The following is a 23,272-nucleotide window of genomic DNA, read 5'->3' as shown; positions in this document are numbered from 1 at the left end:
CGAGAACCCGATACCTCAACCCCGAGAACCCGATACCTCAACACCGAGAACCCGATACCTCAACCCCGAGAACCCGATACCTCAACCCCGAGAACCCGATACCTCAACCCCGAGAACCCGATACCTCAACCCCGAGAACCCGATACCTCAACCCCGAGAAACCGAAACCTCAACCCCAAGATCCCGATACCTCAACCCCGAGATCCCGATACCTCAACCCCGAGAACCCGATACCTCAACCCCGAGAACCCGATACCTCATCAAGGAGAACCCGATACCTCAACCCCGAGAACCCGAAACCTCGACCCGGAGAACCCGATACCTCGACCCCGAGAACCAGATACCGCAACCCCGAGAACCCAATACCTCAACCCCGAGAACCCGATACCTCAACCCCGAGAACCCGATACCTCAACACCGAGAACCCGATACCTCAACCCCGAGAACCCGATACCTCAACCCCGAGAACCCGATACCTCAACCCCGAGAACCCGATACCTCAACCCCGAGAACCCGATACCTCAACCCCGAGAAACCGAAACCTCAACCCCAAGATCCCGATACCTCAACCCCGAGATCCCGATACCTCAACCCCGAGAACCCGATACCTCAACCCCGAGAACCCGATACCTCATCAAGGAGAACCCGATACCTCGACCCCGAGAACCCGAAACCTCGACCCGGAGAACCCAATACCTCGACCCCGAGACCCAAATACCTCAACCCCGAGACCTGATACCTCAACCCCGAGACCTGATACCTCAACCCCGAGAACCCGATACCTCGACCCGGAGAACCCGATACCTCAACCCCGAGACCTGATACCTCAACCCCGAGAACCCGATACCTCGACCCCGAGAACCAGATACCGCAACCCCGAGAACCCAATACCTCGACCCCGATACCTCAACCCCAAGAACCCGATACCTCGACCCCGAGACCCCGATACCTCAACACCGAGAACCCGATACCTCAACCCCGAGAACCCGATACCTCAACCCCGAGACCTGATACCTCAACCCCGAGACCTGATACCTCAACCCCGAGACCTCAACCCCGAGAACCCAATACCTCGACCCCGAGACCTCAACCCCGAGACCCCGATACCTCAACCCCGAGACCTGATACCTCAACCCCGAGAACCCGATACCTCAACCCCGAGAAACCGAAACCTCAACCCCGAGAACCCGATACCTCAACCCCGAGAAACCGAAACCTCGACCCGGAGAAACCGATACCTCAACCCCGAGAAACCGATACCTCAACCCCGAGAAACCGAAACCTCAACCCCGAGAACCCGATACCTCAACCCCGAGAAACCGATACCTCAACCCCGAGAAACCGAAACCTCAACCCCGAGAACCCGATACCTCAACCCCGAGAAACCGAAACCTCAACCCCGAGAAACCGAAACCTCAACCCCGAGAACCCGATACCTCAACCCCGAGACCCGATACCTCAACACCGAGAACCCGATACCTCAACCCCGAGAAACCGAAACCTCATCCCCGAGAGCCCAAAACCTCAACCCCGAGAAACCGAAACCTCAACCCCAAGATCCCGATACCTCAACCCCGAGATCCCGATACCTCAACCCCGAGACCCGATACCTCAACCCCGAGAACCCGATACCTCGACCCCGAGAACCAGATACCTCAACCCCGAGATCCCGATACCTCAACAAGGAGAACCCGATACCTCAAACCTCAACCCCGAGAACCCGATACCTCAACCCCGAGAACCCGATACCTCAACCCCGAGAAACCGAAACCTCAACCCCAAGATCCCGATACCTCAACCCGGAGAACCCGATACCTCAACCCCGAGAACCCGAAACCTCGACCCGGAGAACCCGATACCTCGACCCCGAGAACCAGATACCTCAACCCCGAGATCCCGATACCTCAACAAGGAGAACCCGATACCTCAACCCTGAGAACCCGATACCTCAACCCCGAGAACCCGAAACCTCAACCCCGAGATCCCGATACTTCAACAAGGAGAACCCGATACCTCAACCCCGAGAACCCGATGCCTCAACCCCGAGAACCCGATGCCTCAACCCCGAGAACCCGATACCTCAACCCCAAGATCCCGATACTTCAACAAGGAGAACCCGATACCTCAACCCCGAGAACCCGATACCTCAACCCCGAGAACCCGATACCTCAACCCCGAGAACCCGATACCTCAACCCCGAGAAACCGAAACCTCAACCCCAAGATCCCGATACCTCAACCCCGAGATCCCGATACCTCAACCCCGAGAATCCGATACCTCAACCCCGAGAACCCGATACCTCATCAAGGAGAACCCGATACCTCAACCCCGAGAACCCGAAACCTCGACCCCGAGAACCAGATACCTCAACCCCGAGAACCCGATACCTCAACCCCGAGAACCCGATACCTCAACCCCGAGAACCCGATACCTCAACCCCGAGAACCCGATACCTCAACACCGAGAACCCGATACCTCAACCCCGAGAACCCGATGCCTCAACCCGGAGAACCCGATACCTCAACCCCGAGAACCGGATACCTCAACACCGAGAACCCGATACCTCAACCCCGAGAACCCGATGCCTCAACCCCGAGAACCCGATACCTCAACCCCGAGAACCCGATACCTCAACCCCGAGAACCCGATACCTCAACCCCGAGAACCCGATACCTCAACCCCGAGAACCCGATACCTCAACACCGAGAACCCGATTCCTCAACCCTGAGTTCCCGATACCTCAACACCGAGAACCCGATACCTCAACCCCGAGAACCCGATACCTCAACCCCGAGAACCCGATACCTCAACCCCGAGAACCCGATACCTCAACCCCGAGAACCCGATACCTCAACACCGAGACCCGATACGTCAACCCCGAGAACCCGATACCTCAACCCCGAGAACCCGATACCTCAACCCCGAGAACCCGATACCTCAACCCCGAGAACCCGATACCTCAACCCCGAGAACCCGATACCTCAACCCCGAGAACCCGATACCTCAACCCCGAGAACCCGATACCTCAACCCCGAGAACCCGATACCTCAACCCCGAGAACCCGGGCCGGGATTCTCCACTCCCGCGCCGAAGTGCCCACGCCGTCGTGAACGCCGTCGAGGTTCACGACAGCGCGAAGCAGCCCCTATCCTGACCGTTTAGGGCCCGATAATGGGCTAGGAGCGGGGCCACGCCATTTACACGCACCAGGCCTTGTCGCCACGTAAAGTCAACGGCGCATACATGACGCGGCCGGCGCCACATAACTGGCGTCCTCTCCGAGTCCGCCCCGCAAGAAGATGTCAGACGGATCTTGCGGGGCTGCGGAAGAAAGGAGGTCCTCCTTCAGAGAGGACGGCCCCGACGGTCGGTGGGCACCGATCGCGGGCCAGACCCCATTTGAGGCCCCCCCCGGTGCGGGATCCCCCCCCCCCCCCAGCGTTCCCGCGCTGTTCCCACCGGCAGCGACCAGGTGTGGACGCCGCCGGTGGGAACCCGCTGTTTTGGCCTGGCCGCTCGGCCCATCCGGGCCTGAGAATAGCAGGGGTGCCGGAGAATCGCCATTTTGGGTGCCTCGACGATTCTCCGGCCTGCGCCACGCGGAACTCGACGGGGCCGTTCTCGCCACTTGGGAGAATCGCGGGAGGGCGTTGGACCGGCGTCGCGGGAAAATTCATCGACCCAGGCGATTCTCCCAACCGGCGCGGGAGTGGAGAATCCCACCACCGATACCTGAACCCCGAGAACCCGATATCTCAACACGTAGAACCCGATTCCTGAATTTCGAGAACCTGGATTCCTCAACTTTGAATTTAAAATCAGTTCAAAAATCTGGGATGAAAAGCTAGTCTTAGAGATTATGTCCATTAAACTATTGTCTATTGTCACATAAACTCTTCTGGTTCACTTTAAGGAAGGAAATCTTCCGCCCTTACCTGGTGTGACCTACATGTAGAATCCCTACAGGGCAGAAAGAAGCCATTCTACCCATCGAGTCTGCAACGACCCTTAGAAAGAGCACTTTACCCATTTCCACTCCCCCATCCTCCCCACCCAGCCGATCCCCTAACCCCATAACTTAACTTGCACATGCCTGGACACGAAGGGGCAATTTAGCATGGCCAATCTACCTAACCTGCACATCTTTGCACTAGGGTAGGTAACCGGAGCACCCGGAGGATAGCCATACAGACACAGACTAACTGCACACAGTCACCCAAGGCCAGAATTGAACCCAGATACCTGGCGCTGTGAGGCAGCAGTGCTAACTATTGTGCCGCAGTGACTCCAAGCTCAATCGCCTAAAGGCACTCAGCTGTAGCTACAGATACTGGACGGAATGCAGCAGTATGTAAGGGCAATTGGAGATGGGTAACTAATGATGGCCTTGCCAATCTGGTGTGGTAAATCTTTGAAGGGTGTATCCAAAGCTGCTGTGCATCGCCATGCAGGATGTGATGCAGATACTCTTGCGATCATCAGACAGAAGATAACAGCCGTCCCAGAAATCCGACCTGTCAATTGGCCACCTAGTTATGGTTCTGCACAGTGTCAGTTCTTCAGCTTGAAGAACCCATATTGTTTTGGGTTACCACTCCTGTTCATGTAACAGTAGAGAAACGCAACCATGCCCACATTCCCATGAAAGCCTTTTTATTAACTTCAGCCCCTCCATTATCTTCCCGTTTCCTGCTGTACTTTATTTTGCAAAATGTCTCAAAATTCTTCTAAGTAAGGGAATGAAGCGAGCATACATTTTTGTATAATCAACCAATTCAGCCTTGAACCTTTGTATTACTCAACAGTGAGTTGTAACACCATCAGTATTTGGTGGAGAGGAATTGTTTGATGTATCTGTATTTTCTTCCGAGATGATTTATCCTTGTCTGGGGAGGGAGGCACGAACCTGACACTTAAGCTACTGCCACAAAAAGAATGAGAATTTGCTGTGAAAGCCAAAGAGTACATGTAAAATAATCCCAACCGGTAGACTGAAACTTGATGTATGTGTTTGGCACGGATATGCTTTACAGGGACAAGATACAAAGAATCTGGCTTCCGAACAAGAGCACTTGAAGAAATTCCGTTTAGATAAATATTATTAAATTGAATAAGTGAAATCTTGTTCCAGATCAATCATAATTTCCACTCTCAAATTCTTTTTGGCTGGTTTCATGTGTTTGTGAGAGTTGAAGTAATTCTGTCAGGGTCTAAGTACTAATCATGCATTACCATTGAACCATTAGCATGGCCCAGTCTGCTTTCTTATGTGATTTACTGTGACAAATGCAAGATGTTAGATATATTGGGCAATAAACATGTGGGATTTTAAGGTTAAAAGCCTGGGGTAAGAGCGTGTTCGACTGCAGTAGTCATATTTTTCAAAAAGAATCGTGTTTTGCAAGACTTTTAGGAGCCAAAGCTGAAAGTGACCAGAGTAATGTGTTTTCAGCCTGGGCTAATACAATGTTGTTTGACGAGGGGGAGTTCATGTGCTTTCAACCTGGCGAGTTAATTGGTTTTCAGCTTGGGGAGATGATGTAACTGCTGGGTAGAGCAAAGGTTTTCAGGCATTTTGAGAAAGGTTTCTGAGTTGAGCTCTGATCTGGCTAACACTGAGTCCACAAGTAAGGTGGTTATCTCTCACAGTAAGGTAGTTTGACAAAAGAGTAATAGTATTTAAAGCAGAGCAGACTTGTCTGAGGACAAAGGAAAAGCTGAAGCAAACAAACCAGTTGAAACAGCTTTTTAAAAACATCCAACCAGATTCTACAGGGGTTCTAAAAGGAGCCAAATCTGTTCTGAAAAGCAAGGATTAATCTGGGTGGGATGTGGGATGGATTAAGAGCTGTATGTTTTTCTTTCTGGTTGTTTAACTGGGAATAGAGATAGTAATTAAGGGTATTTACTGTATTTAATAGTACTGTTTAAGGGGTAATTGTAAGTTATTTTCAGGTACGATGTTAATAAATTCAATTGTGTATCAATAATAAAGTTTGGTTTCAAAATACCAAATCCCTATTTCTTTGGGCAATCACTCATGGAGCAAAGCATTCGTTCTGCAGTGTCTTACAAAATAAAATAAAATATTGGGGTTTGGGTCCAGTATCCTAGCCACTGTTGGGGTCTGGTCTGGGATTGCAATATTAATAAAGTGTCAATTAGTTAAGATAACTAACGGAAGGTCAAAGGAGAGAAAGAAAATTGACCAACTTCACCAGAATTGCCCCCTTCAGGTTCACGACTGTAAAGGTTAACTAGAATTGGAGGGCACTGTTCTCATCACCAATCCCATCCCGGCTGAGATCAGCAGTTGATTTAAGGGAGCATAGCTGCAAAGATCCCAGAAGAACATGGCCCACTTTTTGTTAAAATGGCAACTCAAATGAAGAAGGAAGCAGTGCAAAGTCAGCATGGGGAGCCATGCAGTGCTTCCTGGGCTGATGACTTACTGTGTCATATCTTGCCTACTCGCTTCTTTGCTAAAATACTTTCTCATTCCTGAGACAGGAATGGCTGAAGTACAGTTCCACAAGAGCACAACAGATGAGTGTAAACAGAGCATGAATCCATTGTTATGGGCCAGGGTTTAGAGAACCCCAAAGTGTATCATGGACTTCACCTGACCCACAACTTTGAATAGATTGTGGTATGGGGAGTACACGGCCCACTCTACAGGTGTGGTACAGTAGAAATGGAAAACTATTTTTTAAAGCAAAAGAATGTTTATTCTATGAATTCAAGTTAACCTTTTTAAAATATGCAGTGAACATCTTAGCAACCATCAATTCAAATACAACTCCCAAAGAATACAACACTAAGTAATGCTTGCGCTGTCCTTTTAACGTCCAGAAAAAACATAACCTTTAACAGAAGCACATCAGGTTTACATTCACTACTGAGAACATTTATAATTCTGAATTCACCAAATGATCAAGAGATAGTCTTCTCATGGCAGAGAGAATGGCAGTACACCTGCTTTGTCTGGCTTCAGCTCCAACACACTGAAAAACAAAAACAAAAAAACAGACACACCCAAGCTTTTCTCAAAGTGAAACTAAAAAGCAGAGCCAGAGCTCAGCTCCACCCACACTCTGACATCACTGCAGTAACATGAGCAGCCAAACATTTCTTAAAGCGTCATTCTCATGACACCATGTACTACTAGAGGATAATACCTTTGCCGTTACACATCATTCCCAAATGTACTGAGGCTTAACATGATTCTTCACCATCTCGGCTGAGAGGTGACTTTGTTTTAGAGGGAAAGATATTTTCAATACCGGCCTCGGGTAACTGTCTGTGTGGTGTTTGCACTTTCTCCCCGTGTCTGCGTGGGTTTCCTCCGGGTGCTCCGGTTTCCTCCCACAGTCCAAAGATGTGCAGGTTAGGTGGATTGGCCATGCTAAATTGTTCCTTAGTGCTCAAAGGTCAGATGGGGTTACGGATTTACGGGGGAGTGGGCCTAGCGGGTCGGTGCATGCTCGATGTGCCGAATGACCTCCTACTGCACTATAGGGATTCTATGATTCTAAGATATGGTTTGCACTCTTGCCTCTGAATCAGAAGGTTGAGAGTTCAGCACCTTGGATAAACATGATGGGCCAGATTATCCCTCTCCCTCATCTGCCCAGAATGGAGTTAGAATTGGGTGAAATGAGATCTATGGCAATTTCAAATGTATCTTCCATTCCCAACCCATGTCAGCTTCCCCCAGTAGGGAAACCTGACTAGTCATGACCCTGTATGCAGGTGCTCTGTCACAGGTTAACCATGATAAAAGTTTCAGGAAGATTTGAATTTCACGATGGGAGGGATTAGGAAGCCTTTGGAACCACCAGGTACGTCAGTATGTGAACCTTGGGGGAAGTTTGCTGAGGAGTCTGAAACTTTCTGACCTGCACGTTTACAAGGTCCTCCCAAATGCCCCTTCCATGCCGCTTCATATCCTCCGTTTCCACTCTTCCAGTGTCCACAAAGTACAGAATCTTTTGTATGAATGTTTTTTATCGGGTTTCTGAACAAAGTATATTTACAGTTATGTACACAGAATAAAATTTATGTACATAGAAGAGAAGAAAACAAAAGAAATCAAAAAAAACTGGCAGGATATTATGCACTAGCTCAACAACAGCAACTCTCTACAGCTAGCAATATTATTTTTAACACATAAGTAGGCACCTGCTTGTGTGTGTGTGTGTGTGGGGGGGGGTACATATACATTTGGGTGCCGGGGAAACAATTACATTGGTTATGTCCAATACAGAGAGGGCAATACGAGAATGGATCTGGGGTTGGGGTTGTTACTTGCTTCCACAAAGTACAGAATCAATGAATCTTTAACAAGTCTGGCTAGTCTTTGAAATGCTCCTGAAACCCCTACATCAGGAGGACTCCTACATCAGACTGCTATTTATTGACTACAGCTCCGCCTTCAACACCGTAATCCCAGCTAAGCTCTTATCAAAGCTCCAAAGCCTAGGACTTGGCTCCTCACTCTGCAACTGGATCCTCGATTTTCTGACCAACAGACCACAATCAGTAATAATGAACAACAACACCTCCTCCACAATAGTCCTCAACACCAGGGCCCCACAAGGCTGCGTACTTAGCCCCCTACTCTACTTCCTGTACACACACATGACTGTGTGGCAAAATTTGGTTCCAACTCCATCTACAAGTTTTCTGACGATACGACCATAGTGGGCCAGATCTCGAATACCGACAAGTCAGAATGCAGGAGGGAGATCGAGAACCTAGTGGAGTGGTGTAGCGACCACAATCTCTCCCTCAATGCCAGCAACACTAAAGAGCTGGTCATTGACTTCAGGAAGCAAAGTACTGTGCACACCCCTGTCAACATCAACGGGCCGAGGTGGAGATGGTTAGCAGTTTCAAATTCCTAGGGGTGCACATCTCCAAAGATCTGTCCTGATCCACCCACGTCGACGCTACCACCAAGAAAGCACAACAGTGCCTATTCTTCCTCAGGAAACTAAGGAAATTCGGCATGTCCACATTAACCCTTACCAACTTTTATAGATGCACCATAGAAAGCATCCTATCTGGCTACATCACAGCCTGGTATGGCAACTGCTCGGCCCAGGACCGCAAGAAACTTCAGAGTCGTGAACACAGCCCAGTCCAGCACACGAACCTGCCTCCCATCCATTGACTCCATCTACACCTCCCGCTGCCTGGGGAAAGCGGGCAGCATAATCAAAGACCCCTCCAACCCGGCTTACTCACTCTTCCAACTTTTTCCATTGGGCAGGAGGTACAGAAGTCTGAGAACACACACGAACAGACTCAAAAACAGCTTCTTCCCGGCTGTTACCAGACTCCTAAACGACCCTCTTATGGACTGACCCCATTAACACTACACCCCTGTAAGCTTCATCTGATGCCGGTGCTTACGTAATTACATTGTGTACCTTGTGTTGCCCTATGTTGTATTTTCTTTTATTTCCTTTTCTTTTCATGTACTTAATGATCTGTTGAGCTGCTCGCAGAAAAATACTTTTCACTGTACGTCGATACATGTGACAATAAACAAATCCAATCCAATCCAATCCAACTGACACAATAAGCAGAGAGCCTTTTTAAATCTCCTTTATAAATTAATGCGCATCTTATACGCATTATAAAAGTATAAGTCAACTATGGTCATTCGTGATATCAATGAATAAACATTTATTCTCTTAATAACTCTTAATCTTGCCCATCAAACAAAGCTAGCACTACCCTTCAAGCCGTGTAAAGTCCATTAACCATTCCTGGAGCTCAGCCAAGCATTCACAATGAGCCCATCTAAAAAACTGAGATATCTGGTCACCTATTCAAAATATTTCTGTGGATACAGTTGCCAGATGATCTCATTATGAACGCTTGGCTGAGCCCCAAGACGAGGCTACAGTATTTCAGCCTGGTTAGGTAATATTGAAACAGTTTGAAGGGGAGTATGAGATTTGTTTGATTGACATTTTCTTGGGTTGTAATAAATTTCTCTTTCTTTGATGCCGTTTTCTAATGCCTGTGTGTTTATTTGGTGCGAACATAGAAGATACTGGGGGCATGGAAGGAGCATGGGGGGGGGGGGGGGGAGAGTCCAACAGTCAGTTAGAGATCTGGGCCAATGTCCCAGAGAACTGTGGCAATAGATCAGAATCTTGCCGAGGCAAATCTCAATGAAATAAATATATTGTGGGAGTGAAAAGACTTGATGATGTCCAGACTGCAAAATCAGGAGATGGCATGACCACAGTTCCCGACGCTGAGGTGTTATGGGCAAGGGTTTAGAAAACTCCAAAGTATATTATGGAGTTCACCTGATCTATAACATTTTCTTGAAGTTGGCTAGGGTGAGAAAGAATCTGTCTTTCAGGTGTTATTCAACGGACTTCTTAGGCGCTTTTGATCAAAACAACAAGCTTTATTCTAAGAACTTAGTTAACATTTGTATAAACACACACAGCAAGAATTTTTATCAATTACAAACACAAAGACCCTACACAGCTACAGTAATCTATGTAGAACCCTAAATGAATTCCCGCTTAACTGTTCCAATTCAATAACAAAATCCAAGTAAAACCAGAAACCCCTTTTTAAAGGCGTGGCCCAGCACACGGTATTCTCACTGGTATAGGACTTGCTATTGATATCCTGTTCCCCTTTTCAAACAGCAGGTTTGAATTCCTTCCAGAAAGCAATTATCTCTTTCAAGTTACAAAGCAGTCTGGAAACAGCTTTTAAAATGAAGATAGAGAGAGACACTTCTTTCAACCAGTCCAAACTCAAAGCAAATGTAAAACCCACAGAGCCACAGCCCAGCTCCACCCACACAATGACATCAATGAAGCCATGTGATAAGACAAAAACATTTCTTAAAGGTACACTCTCATAACAAAGGGGAAGATCCAGCCCAAATAATCCCATGGCACTACCACAGCAAGTTGAAAGAAGATCAGGGGAGATCTCCTAGCTACTACTTATCAGTAAAGCAACATCTTTCGTTTTTCTTAGTGGTTCTATACACAAGTAGTACTATGCAGCTCCTCCAACTTTCTCTATTCAGCTGGATCATTGGTGGACTGCTCCTTGACTCCATTTACCCACCAGAGCTCCATATCCTTGATACCTTTACAAAACTAAAGAAATAAGAACTCACTGGAAAGTGCTCCGAAGAGCTCAGCATGGTTTCTCTCAAAATAACGTTGTATGCAAGGGATTAAAATGTATTTTTGCAGCAAAATGTTTTTGAAACATCAACACAAATTTCATGATGTGAATGTTATAGAGTAGTGCATTCATCAACACAGTTAGAGAGCAATGCCAATATCATGCTAATGGAAAACCTGCCCTTTAGGCTTAATCCAAACTTTACTGCTACAAGATGAGCATTGCAATCCAGCTCTCGAATTGTCTGTGGCCCAACCATATAAACAGCCACACAAAAAATCCAAATGAACTAGAATTTCGGGGAAATTCTGTTTGAGTTGAATTTCAGCATTAATTATAAATACAAGGAGCGAATTGGAATTGTTATGAATACGAGGTCTCTTGGATATCTCATTCAGGTTTGACTTTTATACTGAAAATGTCATTCCAACTAGAGGAAAAGAAATACTGCAAAACTATTCAAAACTAGCAGTGCGCCCTTCAATTACTGTTTGGAAACGGAAGATTGTGGCGTAGTGGTCATGTCACTGGACTAGTAATCTAGAGGCCAAAGCTTATACTCTGGGGACACAAGTTCAAACCCCACCATGGTAGAATCTGAAATTAATGAATACATCTGAAATATCAATCTAGTTTCAATAATGGCCAATTGTTGTAAAGACCTAACCACCAATGCCCTTTAGGGAAGGAAATCCGCCATCCTTTTCCAGTCTGTCCGATATGTGACTCTCGACCAACAACAATGTGCTGCCCTCTGAAATGGCCCAGCAAAGCCGCTCAGTTCAAGAGCAATTAGGGATGGGCATCGAATCCTGGCCTTGCCAGTGACGCCCATATCCTATCCAAGATTAAATTTTAAATAAAACTGGCAAATGTCTGGAATGATTCGATGTGAGCCTGTGGAATGACCGACTGTCAGAGAACAAAAAAAATATTTTGCACTCTTAAAACTGTTGACTTAATTTTACTTACTGCTTTGTTTTTTTCTCTCTATCGTCATACAATGGCTCCAATGTTTCTCATCCAAACTTTTCCCCGCTGTCAAGCAACTGTATATTTTTCTGCCGTGGCACCTCGGTTGCATGATTGTGTAACATTTGACCACATTATACTCCATCTCCCAATTTTTTGCCCACTCACTTAACCTACCTTTGTCCTTTTGCAGACTCGTTATGTCCTCTTCACAACTTACTTTCTCACATATCAGCAAATTTAGTAACCATACATTTGGTCCCTGCATCCAAGTCATTGATATAAATTGTAAGCAGTTGAGGCCCCAGCACTGACCCCTGTGGGACACCATTCATTACATCTTGCCAGCCAGAAAATGACCCATTTATGCCTACTCTCTGCTGCTCATTAGCTAACTCATCTTCTATCCATACTAAGAAGAAAGCCCCGGCACCTTGAACTCTTAATTTGCATGGTAACCTTTGATGTGGCGCCTTTTGAAAATCTAAATACAGTACATCCATAGGTCCTCCTTTATCCGCGTTGCTCAAAAAAACTCCAATAACTTGGCCAAACATGATTTCCCGCACACAAGGTCATGTTGACTCTGCTTGATTGCATTAAGATTTTCTAAGTGCCCCATTAAAACCTCCTCAATCATAGATTCCAATTATTTCCCCATGACGAATGTTAAGCTAACTGGCCTCTAGGTTTCTATTTTCTGTCTCCCTCCTTTCCTGAATGGAGGAGTCACATTTGCTATTTTCCAACTGACAAAATCTTTCCAGAATCGAGGGAATTTGGGAAAATAAAAATCACTGCGTCTACTTTCTCAGCAGCCACTTCTTTTAAGACCCTAGGATAAAATCTATCAGACTTGTCAGACATTAGTTCCAATAATGTTCTCAGTACCCTTTACCTGATGATTGTAATTGTTTTCAGTTCCCCTCCCTATTTCACCTCCTGATTTACAATTACTTCTGCAATGTGTTTTTAAAATAAATTTAGAGTACCCAATTAATGTTTTCCAATTAAGGGGCAATTTAGCGTGGCCAATCCACCTACCCTGCACATCTTCAGGGTTGCAGGGGCAAAACCCACGGCAAACACGGGGAGAATGTGCAAACTCCACACGGACAGTGACCCAGAGCCGGGATCGAACCTGGGACCTCAGTGCCATGAGGCAATAGGGCTAACCCACTGCGCCACCATGCTGCTCTTACTTCCGCCATGTTATTTGTCTCCTCTACAGAGAAGACAGATGCAAAATATCTGTTCAATTTATCCACCATTTCTTTATTTTCCAAGATTAATCTCCCATTCTCTTTCTCCACAGGACCACTCACATTCCTCACCCGTCTTTTTTAAATAACATGTCAAAACCCTCACCGTCTGTTTTTATATTTCTACCTGACTTTCTCTTGTCCTCTAACTTTTTCTTTTTGTTCACCATTCTTTGCAGTTCTTTATATTCTGCCCAAACTTCTGACCTGCCACTCATCTTTGCAAAATTATACACATTTTCTTTCAATTTGATGCTATCTTTCACTTCTTTAGTTAACCACGGACGGTGTGGCCTTCCCTTAGAGACTTTCTTTCTCACTGGAGTGTATCGTTTGGAGAGGTAAGGGCAGCACGGTGGAGCAGTGGGTTAGCCCTGTTGCCTCATGGCGTCGAGGTCCCAGGTTCGATCCTGGCTCTGGGTCACTCACTGTCCATGTGGAGTTTGCACATTCTCCCCATGTTTGCGTGGGTCTCACCCCCACAACCTAAAAGATGTGCAGGGGAGGTAGATTGGCCACGCTAAATTGCCCCTTAATTGAAAAAAATTAAATTGAATATTGCAAATTATCTCCGTAAGTGTCTGCTGCTGCATCTTTAGTGACCTATCCCTTAACTTAACACTATTATGATCCCAGACCGGACCCCAACAGTGGCTGGGAGACTGAACCTTCACCTCAATATTTTAGTTTATTTGTAAGAGTGTGCAGAAAGAATGATTCACTGCAGAAGTGATTGCATGAAGAAATAGGGTTTGGTTATTTTGAAAACAAACTTTATTCCAACTACAATACTCAACTTTGTTAACTTCACATCTGAAAAGAACAGCTTACAATTTGTACCTTAAACACTACTACTCAATTTCCCATTAAACAACAAGAAAATAAACAAACAGTTCTCAATCTTTCTTACTGTGGGAGAATTGTGGATTCAGCGTCAGGCAGATCAGAATTCAACTCCGCTCGCCAAAGTTTATCGACCTCTCTAAAGCTTCCAAAAGCTTTCCTTGGCTCCACCCAGCAATGGCCTCATCTCCCCAAGCTGAAAAACATATGGTGCGGGGTTCTCCGTCGGCGGGATCCTCCGCTTCACCAGCAGCGCACTCACACCCGTGGATTTCCAGGCAGCGTGGGAGACCCACAATGGGAAACCCCATTGGCCGGCTGCTGGAACGGAGAATCCCGCTGCCGGTGGGGACGCGCTGCATCAGAAAACGGGTGCATAAGGACAGAAAATCCCACCCATTATCTCTGCTGGCGGAAAAGCACATTAACTCGCAAGGGACTTTACCAGTCAAACCACAGAACATTAGCCTAGACTGAAAAACACATTCCTTTGTCAATTTCTCCTTATGGATGCTAAAAATACCCAGGCCCTGCAAAACAGAATTCCTTTTTCTTTAATGATCATTGCAGTTAAACACTCTAGCCCCAGGCTTTAACCCTTAAATTGCCCAACACATAGAATACAATATTCCTAAAGTCTTTCAGTCGTCACAATACTGATCTGTCCCTCAACTTAATTTTCCAGTTCACTTCAGCCAACTCTGTCTTCATGCCCTCATAATTGTTGTTATTTAGGTTTAATAGTCTCTCCCTCAAACTGAATGTGAAATTCAATCATATTATGATCACTGTTACCTCGGGCTGCCTTCACTATGAGGTCATCAATTAATCCCATCTCATTGCACAATGCCAAATCTGGTGTTGCCTGCTCTCTGGTTGGTGTTAAAACATGCTGCTCTAAGAAACTGTCCCAAAGACACTGAGCACATCATCCAGGTTATCTTTGTCAATCTGTCTGGTTCAATCTATCTGTAGATTAAAATCATCCATGATTATTTCCGTACCTTTCTCACAAGGCCCAGTGGCAGATTTACCATGAAACCAACTTTGCCGTGGCAGGGAGACCCCCAAACGGCAGGGGGCCCCAAAATGTGAGACATCCCTTCAACTCCGGCAATACCATCTTACTAGAAATGGGTGTCTTACACCTATAATATCGAGTTGCAAAGAAATGCAGGAAATATAGCCAACTGGAACAAGAGGTCAGACCTAAAGAGGGAATGCGATGTGCAGATTGATGAAGTCACATTGTCTTCTCAAAATGAAACTGAAGTTATTAAGGTGAAGGTCATTACTTTTGATAAACTGCTGGCAACGATGCCATTATTTACACAATTGCCCTTCAACGATTTCAGTAAAAATTGATATTTGGTGGTCTCACTTTGCTTTCCACTATAAAATAAATTGTAACAGAAATATCTCCGGCCACAGACCTCCATTAGTCCCTGGGCTCATTCCCACACACTGATACTCTACCTTTCTAAAGTTTCCCAGAATACTGCTCCCATCCATCCCTACCCTTCACATCTCTGCTGCTTTGCTTTTGTATTTTGCTGTTCCCTTCAGTCCTCTATCCCATCCCCCCCCCCCCCAACAATACTCAACAGTTTCTCCGTAAACCTGGAAATGGTTTCCCTCATTATGATTAGAAAGCTAAACGTTTCCACTTTACTCAATGGCTGAAGTTTCCACTTGTACACATCCCAACTCTACAATTTCTTCCACTCCTCGCCCTGGCCTCAATTTCCCCACGCTGACATTTTTTTTTGCATCTCCAGTCTGCGCTCTTTCATAGAAAAATAAGACATTTATTTAACTATTCTGAAGGTGAATTGACTGTAATTGCAATTATATCTTAAGGAATGATTTATTATTGAAATGCCCGGCTGCAATCAATTCTTATTTCCCTTAAGCTCGTAAACCTGGGAATACCAAAGTCAACGACTGAACAAAAAAATGAACATCAGCCATTATTTACAGGAATTAATTTGCAAAGGGGGATACAAGTTTCTCTTTATTTCAGTACCTTGTTTGCTTCTTAAATCATCTTCGGTACCATCCAAATCCAATTTCAGGAAATTAGCATAATCACAATTGCTTCTCAGGCTATTTGTCAGTTCGATCAATTGCAGAAATTTGTCACTTTTATGAGCCGAAACAGAAATATGACTCGTCACGCAAGGCAAATTGACATTTGTGTAAACAGAACTGATGGTTTGCTTGGTAAGCTTGTGCAAGGTGATTGTTATGGTGTTCTTTGTGATTCTGGTTATCAGGATGGATGTTGTAGTGTTCACAAAGACCACAGAAGCTAAGTTCAATAACAAAGCCAACATTTATTACACTACTTATTAAAGCTCGACCACTTACTCCGATAGCAAGCAATAATCTAGTAATCTACAATCTACACTCTACTAACTCCAGTCTCTACACTCTATAACTGTACTCTGTACTCTCTTCAACAGACCTGTCCTGGTCTGTTGACCTCTCCTCTGCATTCTCTCCAGCCCTCTCCCAGAAGCCTGAGAGTTAGTGCTTTATATAGTTCTGCATCTAGCGCCATCTAATGGTCAATTATAATATTACATTAACCGTTTATATTCTAGTACGAAGTCTTACAACACCAGGTTAAAGTCCAACAGGTTTGTTTCGATGTCACTAGCTTTCAGAGCGCTGCTCCTTCCTCAGGTGAATGAAGAGGTCTGTTCCAGAAACACATATATAGACAAATATGCACAACCCTGTCATGGCAATCTCTGCAAGACGTGCCAGATCATCGACATGGATACCACTATTACACGTAAGAACACCACCCACCAGGTACGCGGTACATACTCGTGCGACTCGGCCAACGTTGTCTACCTCATACGCTGCAGGAAAGGATGTCCCGAAGCGTGGTACATTGGCGAGACCATGCAGACGCTGCGACAACGAATGAACGGACATCGCGCAACAATCACCAGGCAGGAATGTTCCCTTCCAGTCGGGGAACACTTCAGCAGTCAAGGGCATTCAGCCTCTGATCTCCGGGTAAGCGTTCTCCAAAGCGGCCTTCAGGACCCGCGACAATGCAGAATCGCCGAGCAGAAACTTATAGCCAAGTTCCGCACACATGAGTGCGGCCTCAACCGGGACCTGGGATTCATGTCGCATTACATTCATCCCCCACCATCTGGCCTGCGAAATCCTACCAACTGTCCTGGCTTGGTACAATTCACACCTCTTTAACCTGGGGTTACCCCATCTCTGGATCTGTAAAGATTTAATCACCTGCTAATGCTCGCATTCCAAGCATTGTTTGGCATCTTTGAATTTGTCTATATATGTGTTTCTGGAACAGACCTCTTCATTCACCTGAGGAAGGAGCAGCGCTCCGAAAGCTAGTGACATCGAAACAAACCTGTTGGACTTTAACCTGGTGTTGTAAGACTTCGTACTGTGCTCACCCCAGTCCAACGCCGGCATCTCCACATCATGTTTATATTCTAGACATTCTACATAATGTCATAATTGCAATCTCTCCATAAATTGTTTGGCATCTTCCCAATAAAACACAAATAGTTAAATGGCTGGTAGCAATCTGTTGTTGAAGAGTTGTGCACAGACTGGAAGGTAATAAGTTACACTTAAAATAATTCCAGCACAACAGGGCAGCCAGTTGGGCAACTGCAACCTGCCATGTCAAGGTGCCACCATACTTAGCTTTGTATCTCCAACACGAACACAATACAAGATAAGAGGAACAATGGAGATTAGGGAATGTGGGATGGGGAATGGCATAGTGGTGTGTGGAGGGGGGGAATGCAGTGGGAGGATTATGGCAGGACATTGAAGGGAAATGGACCTTGGGAGGGGGCGATGAGGGAGGGGACAGGCAGGAGGGGAGAGGAGAATGCAGGAGAGGATAATGAGGACCGGAAGGGGGTAATAGAATGGGATGGGGGGGGGGGGGGGGGGGGAGGAGGGAGTGGATGACTCATGAGAGAAGGCGGGGAGCAGTAACAGGGGAACCTGGTACAGAAAAGGCTTGGGAGTGAATTAATAGAGGTACACAGAAGTATATAGTATTCAATTGAGTCAATAAACAGGAATATTTTCCTATGGCAGATTGTCAGTAACCAGAGGTCAAACATTTCAAATAGTTGGCAAATAAGGCTGGGATAAGGATAATTATTTTCACACTGGGAGTTGTTGTGAACTGGAACTCTCTGAGCAGGCAGCGGAGGCGGACTGAAGAGGAACTTGCAAAAGAAACAATTGGCATGCATTTGAAGTGGATGACTTTACATGGTTGTGGAGAACCAGCTGGGGTTGGCTGGATTAAGTTAGCGAGCTCTTTCAAACAGCCTATGAAGTCCTGGCTGGGTGAATGGCCTCCTTCTATAAAATCCATGATTCTGTCTGTAACCACTGCATCTATCAATGTGAGCAGTGCTAATGCAAACTCCCCATGTAAACAGGTGACAATGCAGTCACTGGCTGTGACCACAGGCAGCACCGTAGCCTCAATAAGTCCTAAACCACTGCACCTGCTTGAATCTAATAAACCTCTGTGCCCAGCGACATTTCCATAGCTAACACACAAATGTCCCAGTGATTTCCTTACAGGCTGGTTAAGAGCCTGCAGTCGAGGTGAGGAATGTGCAGGTGAGGGGAAATGGTTTTCCTAAATCAGAACATTGCTGCTCATTTAACCCACTGCCAATTGTGGGTTCTTGCTGTACACGCATTCGTCGCTACGTTCCGCGTGCACGCTGAAGGCTTTGATAGGGTTTTTCGATGTCCTGAGGGGGTAAAAGGCTGTGCAGGAATGGGAGCCCTTTCCTCCTTATCGTCCTCACGTTTCTGTGGCCCAAAGTTGTGAATTCAAGCTCCCTTCGAGCGCCTCTAGACCCAAGAGCTAAACCAGTGCTTGCTGCATTGTCAGAGGTTCGGTGTTGAGGGAGTGCTGCACGGTCTCAGTCTGAGGTGGGACGACAAGAGAGAATGTTCCTTTTTCTTGAAATGAAGCTGCACACAGGGCCCCACAAGCTCTAAGTCTGCCACTGACAAGCCCCCATTATTTTTTCCTGTATAACCCATCCTACAGTGTGACTGCTGTTAGGAATCATAGAATCTACAGTGCAGAAGGAGGCCATTCGGCCCATCGAGTCTGCACCGGCCCTAACAAAGAGCACCCTGTTCAAGCCCACGTATCTACCCTATCCCCGTAACCGAGTAACCCCACTTAACCTTTATTGGACACTAAGGGCAATTTAGCATGGCCAATCCACCTAACCCGCACATCTTTGGACTGTGGGGGCACTCTTTCCCTTCCGCCTTCGCCACGGTCTCCACCATGGCGGAGGCGGAAGAGACTCCCTCCACTGCGCATGCGTGGGAAACTGTCAGCGCCCGCTAACGCTCCCGCGCCTGCGCCGCCTGGAGATGTCATTTCCGCGCCAGCTGGCGGGGCACCACCAGGCCTTTTCCGCCAGCTGGCAGGGCGGAAATTCGTCCGGCGCCGGCCTAGCCCCTTAAGGTTGGGGCTCAGCCCCCAAAGATGCGGAGCATTCCGCACCTTTGGGGCTGCGTGATGCCCGACTGATTTGCGCCGTTTTGGGCACCAGTCGGTGGACATCGCGCCGTTTCCGGAGAATTTCGCCCCATATAAGACACTGATCTTTGGTATTGCAGCAAGAATGGCAAAGAACAAAAGTCCAGATGATTTCCCAAAGGTAGAACGAGATAGTGAACAGCACAGCAAGGAGTCAGTTCGCTCAGTGGGTTTAGAATGTGAAATGAAATGAAAATCGCGTATTGTCACAAGTCGGCTTCAAATGAAGTTACTGTGAAAAGCCCCTAGTCACCACATTCCGGCGCTAATGGCAACAGCACCGGTTCAATCCCATTTCTGGTTGGGACTGACTTTGGGCCTATTTCCTCACCTTTACCCATTGCAGATATTATGGCATAAGCCATGATGGGTAACCCTCGGCCGACTCCAGCCAAGAACAAAAGCAGGCACACACCTTATTCTGCTGCCGCTGCCAAGCCAGCCAGACATTTCGGATCCTCCTTGCCTCTGGGGTCATCTCCAAGCAGCCAAGAGAGGGCAACAGCACACACCTCTCCTCCACTATAATTAAGCTCTTATTCATTGGTTTAGCTGTAAAATGTGTGACCTTTGATATCACTTCCAGCTTGGGCATACTCGAACAATGAGCAGTGGACATAGAACATACAGTGCAGAAGGAGGCCATTCGGCCCATCGAGTCTGCACTGACTCACTTAAGCCCTCACTTCCACCCTATCCCTGTAACCCAATAACCCCATCTAACCTTTTTGGTCACTAAGGGCAATTTATCATGACCAATCCACCTAACCCGCGCGTCTTTGGACATGTAACAGGACTAAACCTTGAAGGAAAAATAGATCAGGAAATAATGACATCAGGGCAATGGGACATGGAATGACAGTAATAAAAGAATTCAGGATTAATGCGAGGAAATTTTTCTTCTCACTAAGGGGCCAACAATGCCACAATGTCCCTGCTACAAGTACCTACAAATAGTCATTTGATAGTACAGGACTTGTGTATTGCTGAAAAAAAAGAGACACGCTGTCAAAGCTTTCCATCGTGCACTCATCAGAATAGCTTGCGAGAAATTTCCACCAGTAATGGGGGGAACCACCATTTATACTGCATGGGAAGAGAATGCTGATTAATTGACAAGTAGACTCTGATTCCTGAAGGTCGTTAGCGTTGGAGCTTTCTTGCAATTTTCTTTTTTTTAGCACTATCTACAAATGGTTTGAGCTCCCTGAATAAAGCATCAGGTGCACTGCCGCTAGTGAAGGGTCACCCATTGGCGCAGAGGGTCAGGAGGAGCAGTGACATCTCACATTCTCACTAATTTTATGGCAGGTTCCTTTTAGCCAGCGGGGGCTGGTTTAGCACAGTGGGATAAACAGTTGGCTTGTAGTGCAGAACACAGCCAGCAGCACAGGTTCAATTCCCGTACCGGCCTCCCCGAACAGGTGCCGGAATGTGGTGACTAGGGGCTTTTCACAAGCCTACTTGTGACAATAAGCGATTATTATGATATTATTATTTTAAATATCCATTCCAAACAGGTACGATGAAGCTGCATAATGCAGCAAGAGTTTTAGGTAACTGGATTATTATGAAAGGGCACAGGCATTGCACTCCCTTTATGCTCATAGCCTTGTGACACATATCTACTCCATGGTTCATGCTGATATTTTAGAGGCAATGTTTAGTTCAGGGCAAATTATTGTTGTGAAGGTTAAAATGCTGAGCTTTAGAGACTGCCAGGACACCAAAACTAAAATGGTCGTTCAGAACGTTATTCATGTTTGTTTAATAGAGTCATAATAGAAGAGATGGAACCGTATAACGGCAGGTCGATTTACTTAGCTGGAGAAGTAGAGATGTGCCGGGTGGGATTATCCGACCCCCCCCCGCTGGGCCGGAGAATCGCCGGGGGGCAGCGTGAATCCCGCCCCAATGCCGACTGCCGGATTCTCCGGCGCAGGTTTTTCGGCGGGGGCGGGAATCGCGCCGCGCCATTCGGGGGCCGTTGGCAGCGGCCCCCTCGGCAATTCTCCGGCCTGCGATGGGCCAAGTGGCTACCAGTTTTCGGCGGGTCCCGGCGGCAAATATTACACCAGGTCTGTATTGGTGGAACCTGGCTCTGCGGGTGGCCTGCAAGTCCTTGGGGGGCGCGGGAGGATCTGGCCCCATGGGGGGTTCCACGGTGGCCTGGCCCGCGATCGGGGCCCACCGATCCGCGGGCGGGCTTGTGCCGAGGGGGCACTCTTTCCCTCCGCACCGGCTGGTGTAACGGTCCGCCAGGGCCGGCGTGGAGGAGAACCCCCCTGCGCATGCGCTGGGATGACGCCAGCACACGTTGACGCTCCCGCGCATGCGCCAACTCGCGCCGGCTGCTGGAGGCCCTTCGCCGCCGGCTGGCGCGGCTAACCCCGCCGGCGCCGGCCTAGCCCCTGAAGGTGCGGAGGATTCACTTGCACTCCTCGGCGCCGGTACGGCCCGCCCCGCCGGTTAGGGGAGAATCCCGCCTGTGGTGTCCATACTGCTTGCAAAGAAGTGTAGTTCAGAGAGATGTTTGGTTTGGCAATTTGAACAGAATTAATTTCAAAGCATTCAGTGAATCCTGAAAGGCCACATTGTCATCGAGATAAGTGGAGCTTAAGGAGGTTTTCTGGTTTATTTGTGCATTTTCTGGGAAATAGTGTTGGTTGCAGTTTGGACCTAGTGTGGTTTGCAGCTCCACAGAAAATCCCAAAAGTTACTTGCAGGCTCCAGACAGTTAGAGCTAAAAAAAAATGTGGAAGCTGAGAAGATAGCAAAAGGTTCTGTGCCAGGCAGTTTGGAGCCCCAGAGATACACTGGAAGTCATTTATAGCTCAGTGTAGTCGCAAGGCAGGAGTTCAGAGAAACCCAGGGGTAGTGCCAGATTTGTGTAGGTAGCAGCCTCCAAAAGAGTTGGAAATATGCCGGTAATTAGAGGCGGGAACTCAACTTCCGAATCCCCTGGTACGCAGTCTCAGGAAGAGAGATTTAACAACAGAAGGTGAGCAGTCATTGAAGCAGTCTGCGCCAGAGTGGCTTTTGAGCGCATTCAGTGACTAGATCTTCGAAAGTGAAGAGGTGAAATTCCTCACGCAGAAGACCGAGTTAACGTGATTTTGTACCTCACAATGGTCACTGATGTCTCGTTGGGTTGCTGAGAAATCCAGGGGATCTGTCTAAGTTGCATTTACCATTTACTGTGCAGTGTGGTGTGTTTGACCAAGTTTGCCTGTTAATTCATATTTACCTGATGTTAATTTTGAATGTTCAAGTGTACAATATATGTTGAAAATGTTTTACTTTCAGGACTTTCTGTCTTTGATTGAAGTACAAAATTGTGCTCTCCTCTCGCCAGCAGATATATGACTCATCGCTACATTGGCGGAACAGGGATTAAAAAAAAAATCAAAAATATAGCAAG

The 23,272-nt window shown here is 47.0% G+C and overlaps 1 protein-coding gene across 6 annotated transcripts in view; it reads right to left on the bottom strand.

The window, feature by feature from the left end:
* Positions 1-23,272, bottom strand: part of LOC140385197 (neurocalcin-delta) — a 382,792-nt gene that overhangs the window by 235,738 nt on the left and 123,782 nt on the right. The gene's annotated exons all lie outside the window — the stretch shown is intronic.

This window comes from Scyliorhinus torazame, chromosome 11 (assembly GCF_047496885.1).
Source record: "Scyliorhinus torazame isolate Kashiwa2021f chromosome 11, sScyTor2.1, whole genome shotgun sequence".
Taxonomy (NCBI): domain Eukaryota; kingdom Metazoa; phylum Chordata; class Chondrichthyes; order Carcharhiniformes; family Scyliorhinidae; genus Scyliorhinus; species Scyliorhinus torazame.
The sequence above is the reverse complement of the archived record's forward strand: the minus strand, read 5'-3'. Positions and strand labels throughout refer to the sequence as shown.